General features: G+C 35.3%; 2 non-coding genes across 2 annotated transcripts; one reads left to right on the top strand and one right to left on the bottom strand.

The window, feature by feature from the left end:
- Nucleotides 1–336: 336 nt before the first annotated feature.
- On the bottom strand, nt 337–443 carry LOC128295890 (small nucleolar RNA R71). The gene has a single exon (XR_008286439.1). It is a non-coding gene; the product is annotated as a small nucleolar RNA R71 (small nucleolar RNA).
- Nucleotides 444–9,669: 9,226 nt separating this feature from the next.
- LOC128295954 (small nucleolar RNA R71) lies at nt 9,670–9,776 on the top strand. The gene has a single exon (XR_008286502.1). It is a non-coding gene; the product is annotated as a small nucleolar RNA R71 (small nucleolar RNA).
- Nucleotides 9,777–15,642: the final 5,866 nt, after the last annotated feature.

Below are 15,642 nucleotides of genomic sequence, written 5' to 3'. Positions count from 1 at the left end.
TTCAATGAGTTAAATGCAGGAATTAGAATGTCAGATATTGAGGCAACCCAATTTGAATTGAAACCAGTGATGTTTCAAATGCTCCAAATAGTTGGCCAATTTAGTGGTATGCCCACGGAAGATCCATATCTACACCTTCGATTGTTTATGGAGGTTAATGATTCATTTAAGATAGCCAGTGTGACTGAAGATGCACTGAGGTTGAAGTTGTTTCTGTACTCGTTACGAGATCGAGCACGAGCATGGCTCAATTCATTGCCACCAAGTTCCATATCTACATGGCAAGAATTAGCAGAGAGATTTTTGGTTAAGTATTTCCCGCCTAGCAAAAATGCTAAGTTGATGAACGAGATCACAAATTTCCAATAATTGGATGAAGAGTCTTTGTATGAGGCTTGTGAGCGATTCAAGGAGTTACTTCGTAAGTGTCCTCATCATGGGATTCCTCATTGTATCCAGTTCGAGACATTCTATAATGGTCTCAATGCACATACAAGATTGATGGTAGATGCTTCTGTGAATGGTGCAATTTTGTCTAAGTCTTATAATGGGGCTTATGAGATCATTGAGAGGATTGCGAGTAATAACTATCAATGACCAACAAATCGAACAGCTTCAGGAAGACGTGTAGCTGAAATTCATAAAGCTGACACCCTCACTTCGTTATCAGCTAAGGTATTGTCTATTTCCTATATGTTGAAATAGTTTACCGCTAATAGTGCTAATAATTTTGTAGCTCAACCACCAAGTCCATTTGAAGTAATTTCCTGTGTGTTCTGTAGGGAAGGTCATTCTTTTGAAAATTGTCCATCAAATCATGAGTCAATGTACTATATGGGGAACCAACATCAAAATAGGAGTAGACAAGGACCCCAGTCCAACTTCTACAATCCTTCATGGCGTAATCATCCTAAATTTTCTTGGAGCAACCAAGGAAATGGATCGAACAACAACTTCTTGCAGCATATACCCAACCAATCTCAAGGGTTTAATCAGCAAGCTCCAAAACCCCCTCAAGCAGAGACATCAAACAGTTTGGAGAACTTGTCGAAAGCGTACATGGCAAACAATGTCGCTTTGATCCAAAGCCAAGCAGCAACACTGAAAAATTTGGAAATCCAAATGGGTCAGCTAGCTACGGAGCTTCGTAATAGATTGCAAGGAACCTTGCTGAATGATACTGAGAATCCAAGAAATTTGGGTAAAGAACATATCAAGGCAGTAGCTTTACGAAGTGGTAAAATTCTGGAACCCTGATTGATTGATGTTGAAGATAAGCCCGTTGAGATGTGTAATGACCCAAAGTTCACGGGCATCGAAAAAGTACATTATCGGGCCTCCGTCTTAGTAAGCCGAGTTCGAAAATAATTATTAAGAATATTTGTGAGTCTAGTAGTGTGTTTAATTAAGTTTTAATTAGGTGAATTAGCTTAATTAAGAGAAAATATAAAGAAAGACTGGATTGAATAAGGGGTAAAAGTTGAATTATATATTAAAAGAAAATATAAAGGACCAAAATGGAAATATGCCAATAAGTAATAGTTGAGGCGGCAAAACAATGAGAAAAATCTAAAGATTTTAATGATTTAAGTTATTATTAATTAATACTAGAATATAATAGTATAAATTATTATTTAATTGATATTATCTTATTAAATTAATGAAATATATATAAATTAAAGCCAAATGTATGGTAATAAGATATACATTTGTAATACAAATAAGCATACAATTGTAATTCATGGATTTAAATTACTTATTATTTAAGTAAATAGATATTTATTATTTATTATTAAGTAAAAGATATTTATTAATTAAATAATTATATTATAACATTTTATGTGATAAATAAATTAAAACATGACAAATGTATGATGATGATACATTACATGTGTAAATATAAGTAATGTTACACTTATAATAAATAGATTGATTATTAAATAGATATTTATTAAGATATTATATTATTATTAAACAAATAAAGCATAAAATAAAAGAAAATAAAACAAGAAGGAAACCAAAACAGAATAGGCTATTTGAAAGTACCAGGGGAAAAAGAAGAAAAGAAAGAAAAATGAAAAACTAGGGTTTGGAAGCTTTAAGCTTTAATTGGTAAGTCAATTAAGTCCTTTTTATTTAAATTTGATGTTTTAAAACCTTTAGAACAAAGTTTTGTTGAAATTAAGTTGAGTTTTTGGAAGTTTTTAGGGTTTTGAACATAGTTCATGTTGAACAAAATAATGAATTAGGGGTTTAATTGAATGAATTTTAAGTTAGAATTGATTAAAGGATTAAATTGTAAACTAGGCTATAAGTTTTGGTGATTGAGGGATAAAATTGAAAGAAGTTTTAAATTAGGGTTTTATTATGAACACTTGATAGTTAAGTTGAATTTGATAGGAATTTGAATAAGAATGAAGTATGAATTAAGTTAGTAAAATGAATGAGTTAGTTAGGACCTAATTGAAAATAAGGTATAAATTGAATAGAAATTCAATTATTTGTTATAATGAGTGTTGTAATTAATGGTATAATTATTTTAATTTCCGTAGCTAACATAACATCGAAGACCTCGATAAAGAAAGGAAAGGAGAAGGTTGACGAAGAGTAATTCGAGAATTACAGTTTGTATTTCTATAAACCGAACTTAACATTTAAATTGTTGTTTTTATTATTATATGTGTATAGAAAGATATTAAGGTAAGTATTAGTGTTTGATATTGAATTGAATGTATGTGAATTTGTGCTTATTGTGAAATGGATATTGAAATGATTAATTACTGTAAATTGAGAAATGAATTGAATACCCTATTAACTGTATCGAATTGAGTCAAATATAATTGGCATGCCATAGAATTGGAAGTATTTAGGGATACTTTGACCTTGAGTCGATGAGGCACTATAAGTGTCGTACTGTTACTTCGACTTCGAGTTGATGAGGCACCTTGTGTGTTGTACTGTTACTGTTACTGTTACTTCGTTTAATTCGATGAGGTACCGTATTGTTACTGTTTACTTTGGCAAAGCTGATGAGGCATTGAGTGTCGTACTGGTGTGTTGGTTGGATCCGTGTATCCGTCTAGGTCCAAGTTATGTTAATAGGGGTAAACTAATGTACTGAATAATTGATAGTTACTGAATAACTAAATTGCTGTATTGAATAATTGATAGTTATTGAATAACTAAACTACTGCACTGAATATTTGATAGTTATTGAATGACTAAATTACTGTACTGAATAATTGATTGTTACTAATTAAATATGATTAGAATCATATACTTTATTGAGGAAGAGTTAAGAAATTAACATTGTTATGTAAATAAGGTTTTATAGTCAAAATGGATATGAGCTAATAATTGATTTACGTATTGGTTTATAGAAATACCACTGAGTGCATACTCAGCGAACGGTTTGTTTCTGTGCGTAGGTTAGGTATAAAAGTGACTAACGACTCAGCATCCAAGTCAATCCCGAACTCAAATACGTGGTGATGTATTTTCTCTTTAGAAAATGACATGTACCTAGGTTGTAATTTGTTGCTATTTTGATACATAAATATTAAAGATAAATGATGGTAATGGTTGTTCCATATAATTACATATGTCTTAAACATAGTCTATATCATAGCTTTGGGCAATTCTGTTGAATGATAATTTAAATGAATCAAATAGACATCTTATGTTAGATTGTTATAAACATAAAAATGTTAGAACTTTATATTATTAGTTTGTTATAATTAGAGATGTATAAATTCATGAATTGATTTGTTTGGATTGGTCTCGATTTGAATTTGTAGGGAAGGTTAGATATTTATAAAGGGGTTATATTCAGTTCGCACAAAAAAAAAATCGGAGTATCCGGGCAAGTCCCGATTCGATTCTAACGTGTGATTTGGACCTCGAGGGTCCATTATAGGGACTTTATAATTAAATCAAGATATGTATGTCATTTATTTTGAATTAATTGTAAATTGTCTAATAGGTTCGGTAATTCTCAATAACCCTATTCTGGCGACGGTTTGAGGTTAGGGGGTGTGATACGTGATATTCGTGACAGGTTTTAAATATTTATAATGAATTGTTCTTGAAACTAACTACTATCACGATGAAGGCAAGTGTACCTATTGAACAGTAACATAGCTTTAGTAATAGCGGATTATCGAACCCAAAGGAACTAAAAGTACTAGTATCAACTTTCTTTTAATTATCTAGCCTAAAAAATAAAAGGGTTTTTTTTAGCTAACTAATTAATTAAACTAAGAAATCACATAAAAGAAATATGGGGAAAATACTTTTTGGAAAACTCGATTGATTAAGACAATACCTGAGGAAAAATCCATCTAGACTTCACTTGTTATTTGACTCTGAATCGGACGATTTATTCATTCAACTTATTCCGTAGAGATTCCCTAAGTTATATTATTATCTCTCTCGAGACTAATAACGTCTAACCCTAGTTTGAATAATTGAAATCTCTTTCTAATTAATGCCCTAGGGTTGCATTAACTCGATCTATGGATCCCTTTATTAGGTTTCACCCTGATCCGGCAAAATCTTGTCACCCTATCTCTAGGCGCGCAACCAACTCCGCTTAATTATGACAAATTTACTCTTAGACAGGGTCTATTCCTCCTCTGAATAAGAGCTTAAATTGAATCAATATCCTGAAATATCAAAACAAGAATTAAGAACACATAATTAAGAACAAGTCAAATATTTATCATACAATTCAGACAATGAGAACAAGATCCGTCTTAGGTTTCATTCCCCTTAGGTATTTAGGGGTTTTAGTTCATACTAATGAAAGAAAAGATCTCAAAAGAATAAAAATAATAAAACATAAGAAAACCCAAAACTCCTGAGGGAATTTGAAGGGAGATCTTCAGTCTTGGTGGTGAATCCGGCTTCTGAGATGGATCGTTCGACTTTTCTTGAGCAATTCCTTGCTTCCTTCTGTGCCTCCCCCGTCTAAGTGGCTCATCAGGTGTTTAAATAGGCTTTGGAATGCCTAAGAGCCCTCAAAATTGGCATTTTCTGAATTGGACTAAACTTGGACTCGACAGGGACATGCTCGTGTGCGATTGCTTAAGGCCGTGGTGAAGGCTGTTAAATGGGTAGGGGCGTGTGATCTACCCGTGTAAATCATGCTTTGACCTTGCCAAAGGGACACGGCCGTGTGACACGCCCGTGTGAGGAAGTCTAGGCCGTGTTATTTTCCCATATGGGTCCATTTTCTCTGTTTTCAGCCCGTTTCTCGCTCTTTTTATTCTCCTATGCTCAACTAAGTATAAAACATGAAATTAAAGGATTAGGAGCATCGAATTCACCAATTCTAAGGAGAAACCATCCATAAATGCGTTAAGCACGGGGTAAAAATATGTATAAATTACAGTTTATCAAATACCCCCACACTTAAGCATTTGCTTGTCCTCAAGGAAAACCCTCAACTCACAATCAAAATAAATTCTTCTTAACTTATAATTCCTATTAATAATATCTCAAAATAATCCATAAGTAATCATACATTGAGGATTTGACTGAAAGAACATCAAAGTTTCAAACATTCCAAGTTGAGTATTTTATCATGAAAGCATAGGTGTCTCCTCTCATCTAAGTAATTACCTTCGACTCAAAATATCACAGATTTTCACATCCTCACTAAAGATTCACTCAAATCACTCAAGGTGTATAAGGATAATACATGAAGCACTCAATAGTCAATAATGAGAAGTCATTACCATATGCTTGCATGAAAATCAAATCTCCACCACTATATATTGAGATGAACATCAATCAAAAGGTTTTTAAAGGGTTGTAACGTGGCTTTAGTTAGGGGGTGTGGTCACAAGCTGAAATAAAAGGTTAGAATCAAGATTGAATTGAAAAATTGCCTAACTAGAAAAAGTAATTAAACATCAATTGAGTACAAGTGAGCTTCTTCTCAGAAGATGGAATTTAGATACTGCGGCTCAACAATACTGAATTACTACTAATATGCAAGTATGAATTTTTTTTTAAGAACAAGTTAGCTACATAGAAGAGCAAAACATAGCTAAGCAATTAGTTCAAATCAAATCTCAACAAAAATAGGGGTCAAATTAGGGGATTTCAACAATAATGGTTTATGGGTTAATATTGAGGGTAAATCAATTAATAGCTTGTTAGGCTCAAAGGGGTTCACTAAGGGTTAATTATGAAGGTAGGCTTTTGTGGAGTGAGTGGGTTAAACCTAAGTGCCTTTATCATTTTGACATATCAACTCAAATGGTGTGGTCTTGACATGTATAATCAAGCAAGTTCTAGAATAACAATTTAATACTGACGCACTTAAAGCAACAATAAAAGTGAGCATGAAAGAAATGATAGATGCTCTAAAGGCTCAAAATCTCACAAAAATTATAACTTTTTGATGTTTAAACCTATGAATTTCAACTCAAGATAATACCTAAACTTGGGAAAAACAACCTAAAAGTTTTTAATTCTTCAAAAATCAACTTATCATGCTTGATTCCCTAATGTCTTAAAGTTTAAACATTCAATGCATAAATGCCTATGTTTCAATTCAAGACATATCAATAAAAATCATAAATTAATTAAAATTCATTCTAATAGTGATATAAATGATTTACATGAGAATAAGACACAATTCAGGGATTTCTAATGATGATATAAAAGACTCCCCCACACTTAAGATGTATATTGCCCTCAATGTACAAAGATAAATATGATGAAAAATATAGATTTATAATCATAAGATAGGAAGAGAAGTGAAACTTCCTGAATGATGAATGAATTCCTTGAACTGGAGTTTTGGAGGATAATCGGCGTGAGAGTGGAGGAGGATACTCCGGTGGTGGTAGAGGTTCATTAGTCCATAAGTCCTGCACCAAAAGAATATTATATCTGGTGGTAGCTATGGTCGTGGTTGAGCAGGACATGGCAGTCGTGGAGAACCTTTCCCGGGGGTGTTTTTAGTTCCTATGCAAGGATGAGCTTTGGAGCTCTTTCTGACTGTGATAAAATCAGGAACTCTTTAAGAGGTATACTGAAACATAATTACTCGTAGTGAAATAGTCAAAGAATAAAAATTGTAAAAACTCAAGATAAAATAGTATTAAAAGGAAATAAAAAAATAATTTCAAAATATAGAGATAAAAATAAAATAAAATAAATAATAGGTGTTTATAGAGAAATTGGGGCACACGGCTGTGGGGCACGCCCGTGTGCTCTAATCTCAGCCCATGCATTTCGTAGTTTTCAAAATTAGGTGCATTGGTGTACACGACCATGTTGCATGGCCACGTCAATCTCCGCTCGCTTCTCCCACGCCCGTGTTAAATTGACAGGCTTACCCACGGTTTCAAAACACGGGTGTGTTGCACGCCCGTGTTATTTTGGTAGTTTCGCCCACGGCCATGTCGCACGGCCATAGCTACTTATCGCATCCCGTGTCGGGGAAGAAATTTTTGCCCTGTTTTCACACTGCCGTATCGCACGGCCGTGTTGCATCCCGTGGTATGTGCACGGCCTATGGAACGCCAGTGTGCCTGGCCGTGTGTGCTTTAGAAAGCCTGCGTTCCATGAGCCGGTTAGTATGTTAGATGTTAAAGCTAAAATTTAAAGAAATTAGTATTGTTAGTGCTCGGGTTGCCTCCCGAGAAGCGGTTATTTATAGTTTAAGATCGACTTACCTCTCTGGTGAATGATTATGGTGGTTCGAGGAGTTTATACTCCTCATTCCTACTATAAATTTTATCAACATAAGGTTTAAGACGAGTACTATTTTCCTTGAACGTGCCGAATTTGGGGTGATTTACCTCGACCGTACCGTATGGAAAATTGCTAGTTACCGTAAGAGGGGTTTCTTCATTCAGTTCAGAAGTGGCGATTCGAGGATCTGCTGCATCTAATAGTACTTTGTCTCCAACTTGAAGTTGATTTTTGGAAGAATTAGGCTCATCATGACGTGGTTTTAGTTTATCGTGTTTTCTTGGTTTATGTGTCCGCCATTCATCTAGTTCCTCGATTTGTAACCTTCGTTCTTCATGGATGGGTTTTTTGTTGTTGCTTGGCTTATGTATGTTTTTCGGACCTGTTTCCTGCAAAGAAGGTTACACCATATGTTTAGTTTTAGCCGAATGATTTGTACAATCACCTTCGATTTTTGATGTGTTATTCGAATTACGGGCTTAAAGGGTGATTGTTTCATCTCCCAAACAAAGTGTGAGTTCACCTGTGCCAACGTCAATAATTGTTCTGGCGGTTGCTAAAAAGGGCCTTTCTAAAATTAAGGGTGCGTTGATATCATCTTCTATGTCTAGAACAACAAAGTCTACTGGGTATATAAATTTATCGATCTTAATAAGAACATCTTCAATGATACCCCCAGGAAATCTAATGGTTTTATCAGCCAATTGAATGCTCATCCTAGTTTGTTTGGGTTTCCCTAGAGCTAGTTACTTAAACAATTTGTAAGGCATAACATTGATACTAGCCCCTAGATCAGCCAACGCATTATTAACATCTAAACTACCAATTAAACAAGGAATCGTAAAACTCCCTGTATCTTTTAGTTTGTTGGGTAGCTTATTCTGAAGAATGGCTGAGCAAACCGCGTTCAGCTCCACATGCGACCTTTCATCCAACTTTCGTTTATTTGCTAGAAGCTTCTTTAAAAATTTGAATGCGTTTGACATCTACGAAAGTGCTTCAATAAACAGTAAGTTAATATGTAGTTTCTTTAAAAGTTTAAGGAATTTACCAAATTGTTCGTCTGAATGGTCTTTCCTTGTTGCATTGGGGTATGGTACACGAGGTTTATATTCTGTACTTACTGATTTTTGTTCGTTTTGGCCTACCTCATTCTTACCTTCGCTTACCACCGGTTCTGGCATTGGTTTTGCCACTAACCCTTCCTCATCTTGAATGGCAATTGCGTTGAGTTGCTCCCTTGGGTTAGATTCAGTGTTGCTTGGCAGGCTACCCTGTGGTCATTCAGAAATCAAATTGGTGAGCTGTCCAATCTGAGTTTCGAGCCCCTGGATTGATGCTTGTTGAGTTTTGAATGCCGTCTCGGTATTCTAAAAATGAGTCACTGACACCGAGATGAATTTGGTTAGCATCTCCTCAAGGTTCGGCTTTTTCTCTTGCTGGTATGATGGTTGTTGAAAGTCTGGAGGAGGTGGTGGTTGCTGATTTCCTTGGCCTCCCCATGAAAAATTTGGGTGATTCCTCCAACCTGCATTGTCAGTATTGCTATAAGGATTGTTTTGAGATCGAGAATTATTACCCATGTAATTTAACTGCTCGTTCTCCATGTTGTGGCCATAAGGTGGGTATTCTGAATTGCTCGATCCACCTCCATTTGCTTCACACTACATTACTGGGTGAACCTGTGAAGAACTAAGAAAACCATCAATTTTTTTATTCAAGAGTTCTACCTGATTAGAGAGCATGGTGACCGAACCGACGTTATAAATTTCGACTATTTTCGTTGGCTTTGTCCTCATGACTTGCCACTAATAGTTATTCAGTGACATCTCCTCTATAAATTCATAGGGATCTTCAGGTGTCTTATTATTGATGGTTCCTCCAATGGCTACATTAATCATCTGCCGAGTCGAAGGATTCAGGCCATTATGAAACGTTTGAACCTGTAGCCAAATCGGTAACCCATGGTGAGGGCACCTTCTCAAAAGGTCCTTGTATCTCTCCCATGCATCGTAGAGTGTTTCTAAATCCATCTGCACAAAAGAAGAGATATCATTACGTAATTTAGCTGTTTTTGCTGGCAGAAAATATTTTAATAAAAACTTTTCGGTTATTTTTTCCCAAGTAGTGATTGACCCTCATGGTAACGAGTTCAACCATTGTTTAGCCTTATTCCTTAACGAAAAGGGAAATAACCGAAGGCTGATGGAGTCATCAGAAATGCCATTAATTTTAAAGGTATCACAAAATTCTAGGAAATTTTCCAAGTGAGCATTGGGATCCTCGTCTTGCAAACTATCAAACTGAACAAACTGTTGTATCATTTGAATTGTGTTAGGTTTCAGTTCAAAATTATTTGTAGCAATAGCAGGTCTAACTATACTTGACTCAGTTCCTATTAAATTAGGTTTAGCATAATCATGCATAGTGCGTGGAATAGAATTCTGATTTATTGAATTAGCAGCAATCGCAGGAGGTAGCGGATTTTCTTGGCTTTCAACCATCTCCTCGGTTGTGGTTGAAGTATCGTCCTCTTGCTCATCCTCTGTGTATCTTGGGCTTCGCCTTATTTCTGTCCAGTTCCTGCGAACTGTGTGGTCGATCTCACCGTCAAAAAGTAGTGATCTTGATGGGTTTCTTCTGGTCATAAACTAGAAAAACCTGTCAGAAGAAAATAAATGAAGAATTAGAAAATAAAATAAAAATTTAAATTGCTATAAAAGTAAAATGGTTAAAGTAATAAAGATCGAGTGTTCCTAATATCTTAGTTCCCCGGAAACAGCGCCAAAAACTTGATACATGATATTCGTCACAGGTTTTAAATATTTATAATGAATCGTTCTTAAAACTAACTATTATCACGATGAAGGCAAGTGTACCCATCGAACAGTAGTATAGCTTTAGCAAGACCGGATTATCGAACCCAAAGAAACTAAAAGTACTAGTATCAACTTTCTTTTTATTATCTTGCCTAAAAAATAAAAAAGGTTTTGTTTAGCTAACTAATTAATTAAACTAAGAAATCACAGAAAAGAAATTTGGGGAAAATACTTTTTGGAAAACTCGATTGATTAAGACAATACCTAAGGAAAATTCCACCTAGACTTCACTTGTTATTTGACTCTGAATCGGACGATTTATTCATTCAACTTGTTCCGTAGAGATTTTTTAAGTTATATTATTATCTCTCTCGAGACTAACAACGTCTAAACCTTGTTTGAATAATTGAAATCTCTTTCTAATTAATGCCCTAAGGTTGCATTAACTCGATCTATGGATCCCTTTATTAGGTTTCACCCTAATCCGGTAAAATTTTGTCACCCTATCTCTAGACGCGCAACCAACTCCGCTTAATTATGACAAATTTACTCTTAGACAGGGTCTATTCCTCCTCTGAATAAGAGCTTAAATTGAATCAATATCCTGAAATATCAAAACAAGAATTAAGAACACATAATTAAGAACAAGTCAAATATTTATCATACAATTCAGATAATGATAACAAGATCCGTCTTAGGTTTCATTCCCCTTAGGTATTTAGGGGTTTTAGTTCATACTAATGAAAGAAAACATCTCAAAAGAATAAAAATAACAAAACATAAGAAATCCCAAAACTCTTGAGGGAATTTGAAGGGAGATATTCAGTCTTTATGGTGAATCCGGCTTCTGAGATGGATCGATCAACTTTACTTGAGCAATTCCTTGCTTCCTCCTGTGCCTCCCCTGTTTAAGTGGCTCATCAGGTGTTTAAATAGGCTTTGGAATGCCTAAGAGCCCTCAAAATTGGCCTTTTTCGAATTGGACTAAACTTGGACTCGACAGGGACACGCCCGTGTGTGATTGCTTAAGGCCGTGGTCAAGGCTGTTAAATGGGCATAGGCATGTGATCTACCCGTGTAAATCATGCTTTGACCTTGTCAAAGGGACATGGCCGTGTGACACGCCCGTGTGAGGAAGTCCAGGCCGTGTTGTTTTCCCATGTGGGTTTATTTTCTCTGTTTTCAGCCCGTTTCTTGCTCTTTTTATTCTTCTATGCTCACCTAAGTATATAACATAAAATTAAAGGATTAGGAGCATCAAATTCACCAATTCTGAGGAGAAACCAACCATAAATGCGTTAAGCATGGGGTAAAAATATGTATAAATTACGGTTTATCAGGATGTTACAAGAAGAATCAACCAGCTGTTGAAATTCCTACACGAAAGGAATTAGAATCTGTAAAGACTGACAAGGTAAATCCTAACTTAGTGAATTCAGATACTTTAACATCTTCTTTGGATACAGATTTACCTACTTGAAAGAGTTATCCAGTTCAACCGAAAGTTCCACCACCTCTATATCTACAAAGATTGCAACAACACAAGTAGAAACATGAGGTGCAATTCAAGAAGTTTTTGGATGTTCTAAAGCAGTTACACATCAATATTCCGTTGGTGGAGGCTTTAAAATAAATGTCGAATTATGTGCAGTTTATGAAGGATATATTGTCCAAGAAGAAACGACTGAGTGAGTATGAGACTATTGCCTTGACGAAGGAGTGCAGTGCATTCCTACAGAACAAACTGCCACCGAAATTGAAAGACCCAGGAAGCATTACTATACCCTGTAACATTAGTGAATCTTACTGTGGTAAAGCTTTGTGTGACTTAGGTGTGAGTATCAACTTGATGCGTAAGTCTATTTTCAAGATGCTAGGGATAGATAAAGTAAGACCTACAACTGTGACGCCTCAACTAGAAGATTGATCTTTAGCATATCCCGAAGGAAAGATCGAGGATGTTTTGGTAAGAGTCGATAAATTTATTTTTCCTGCTGATTTCATTATCCTAGATTTTGAAGCAGATAAGGAAATGTCGATCATCCTTGGGAGACCTTTCTTAGCCACAAGAAGAACATTACTTGATGTGCAGAAAGGTGAACTCACCATGCAAGTTCCAGACGATCAGATAACCTTTAACATTCTTAAAGCGATGAAATTCCTCGATCCAGCAGAAAAGTGTTCAGTTATGGAAGAGATAGAAACCTTGGTTTCTATGGAAAAAAATTTTGAAAAAGATCCATTGGAGAAAGCCTTAGATCTTGACCCTTTAGGGATGAAAAAGGCAAAGAAAACATTGCTTTGATGGAAGCCAATTCGAGAAATTTTATTCAATCCACATTGCTTGAACCGTTGGAGTTAGAAGTCAGAGAATTTGTGCAACCCACGTTGTCAATTGAAGAACCACCTAAACTCGAACTAAATGTGCTTCTTTCCCATTTGAAATACATGTATTTAGGTGACTGTTCTACTTTGCTGGTGATTATTTTATTAGAACTGACGAAAGATCAAAAGAAGTAACTAATTACTGTTCTAAAAAAATTTATGAAAGTAATTGGTTGGACCATAGCTGATATTTGATGTATAAGCCCTTCTTTTTACATGCATAAAATTATTCTAGAAGAAGGTGAAAGAGCTCAAATTGATGGGCAAAGGAGGCTCAATCCGATTATGAAAGAAGTTGTGAAAAAGGAAATGATCATATGGTTAAATGCAAGAATCATCTATCCTATTTCAGATAGTTCGTGGGTAAGTCCAGTGCAGTGTGTGTCGAAGAAAGGTGGAATCACGATTGTTGAAAATGAGCATAACGAGTTGATTCCAATGAGAACTATTACTGGTCAGAGAATCTGTATTGATTACAGAAAATTGAATAAAGCCATTCGAAAGGACCATTTTCCGTTGCCTTTTATGGATCAGATGTTAGATTGACTAGCAGGTAATGAATTCTATTATTTTTTAGATGGCTATTCGGGATATAACCAAATAGTTGTAGCTCTAGAGGACCAACATAAAACAACCTTTACTTGTCCATATGGTACATTTTCTTTTAGGAGAATGCCTTTTGGTTTATGCAATGCACTTGCAACATTTCAATGACGCATGATGGCAATATTCACTGATATGTTTGAAAATTTTGTTGAGAATTTCATGGATGATTTTTCTATTTTTGGTAACACTTATGATATTTATTTAAGTAATTTGGCTAAGGTACTGGAGAGATGTAAAGAGACGAATATTGTCCTTAACTGGGAAAAATGTCATTTTATGGTTACGGAAGGGATTGTCTTAGGGCATAAAATCTCAAAGAGAGGAATTGAATTCGATAAAGAAAAGGTGGATGTAATTGGAAGATTACATACTTCAATTAATGTGAAAGGAGTTAAAAGTTTCTTAGACCATATCGGTTTTTACTGAAGGTTTATCAAAGATTTCTCAAAAATTTCTAAACCGTTGTGTTTGTTGTTAGAGAAAGATATAGTGTTTGATTTCAACAAGCATGTTTGGAAGCTTTTGAAGATCTAAAAAAAGGGTTAATCTTAGCTCCAATAATTGTTACACCTGATTGAAGCTCACCTTTTAAGTTGATGTACGATGTAAGTGATTATGCTGTTGGAGCTATGATGGGTCAAAGAAGAAACAAAGTGTTTCACCCTATTTATTATGCAAGTAGAACTTTGACGGGAGCCCAACTCAATTATACGGTAACTGAAAAGAAACTCTTTGCTATAGTTTTTTCTTTTGATAAATTTTGCTCATATCTTATAGATACCAAAGTTACAGTATTTACTTTCCATGCGGCCATTAAATACTTGCTCACGAAGAAGATGCAAAACTGAGGCTAATTCGTTGGATACTGTTACTCCAAGAATTTGACCTTGAAATCCAATACAGAAAAGGTGTCGAAAATCAAATAGCTGATCATCTTGTACGTGGAATAATTCCTCGAGAAATGACATACTAACAAAGTAAAAACTCCTTCATGATAGTCGGTATTATTTTTTAGAGGATCCGTTTTTGTTTAAACAGTGTGTAGGTAATATAATCCGAAAGTGTATAGCTGAAAGTAAGATTGCTAAGATCTTGTATCATTGCCATTCATCTCCAAGTGTAGGACACTTTGGTGGTTCATGTACTGCAGCTAAGATTTTGCAAGCATGTTTCTTTTGGCCTACAATATTTAAAGATGCTTATGCTTATGTGAAGAACTGTGAAAATGCCAAAGGAGCAGAAATATATCAAGGAGGAATGAGATGCCCTTGACAAATATTTTGGAGATTGAATTGTTCGAAGTATGGGGCATTTACTTTTTAAGTCCATTTCCTTCTTCGTGTGGGAAAAATACATCTTAGTTACTGTGGACTATGTATCCAAGTGGGTTGAAACTGAAGCATACCCTATAAATGATGCTAAGATAGTTATGCAATTCCTATATAAGCATGTGTTTACATGATTTGGGACACCAAGAGCTATTATTAGTGATGAAGGTTCTCACTTTGTGAACAAATGGCTTAAGTGGTTGCTTGACAAATATGATGTGAAGCACAAGGTTGCTACTGCCTATCACCCCTATTCTAATGGGCAAGTTGAAAGAGTGAACCGTGAAATCAAAGGTATCCTTGAAAGGGTAGTACGCCCTAGCAGAAAAGATTGGTCTCGAAGGCTCGATGATGCATTATGGGCCTATTGAACAGCATTCAAGACAACATTAGGAATGACTTCTTATAGGTTAGTCTTTGGAAAGGCATGTCATTAGCCATTAGTGTTGGAGAATAGAGCTCACTGGGCTTTAAAGCAGTTGAACTTTGATCTTAAGTAAGCCGGTGAGAGAAGGATGTTACAACTTGATGAGTTGGAAGAGCTAAGGTTGTTTTCCTATGAGAATGCCAAAATATGTAAAAAAAAGATCAAAGAGATGGCATGATAGTCATATACAACCTCGCGAGTTTAAAGAAGGTCAGAAGGTTTTGTTGTTTAATTCAAGGTTCAAGTTATTTCCTGGGATGTAACACCCCAAACCCAGCCAAGACGTTATGGCCGAATCCGGCGATGTCATATTGAAGTGTTTTCACAAAGTACAATATCATTGAAAAACCCGTTCTATATTTAACCT

This window comes from Gossypium arboreum, chromosome 7, assembly GCF_025698485.1.
Source record: "Gossypium arboreum isolate Shixiya-1 chromosome 7, ASM2569848v2, whole genome shotgun sequence".
In the NCBI taxonomy this organism is placed as follows: Eukaryota; Viridiplantae; Streptophyta; class Magnoliopsida; order Malvales; family Malvaceae; genus Gossypium; species Gossypium arboreum.
This window is presented reverse-complemented; position numbering and strand designations above follow the sequence as displayed.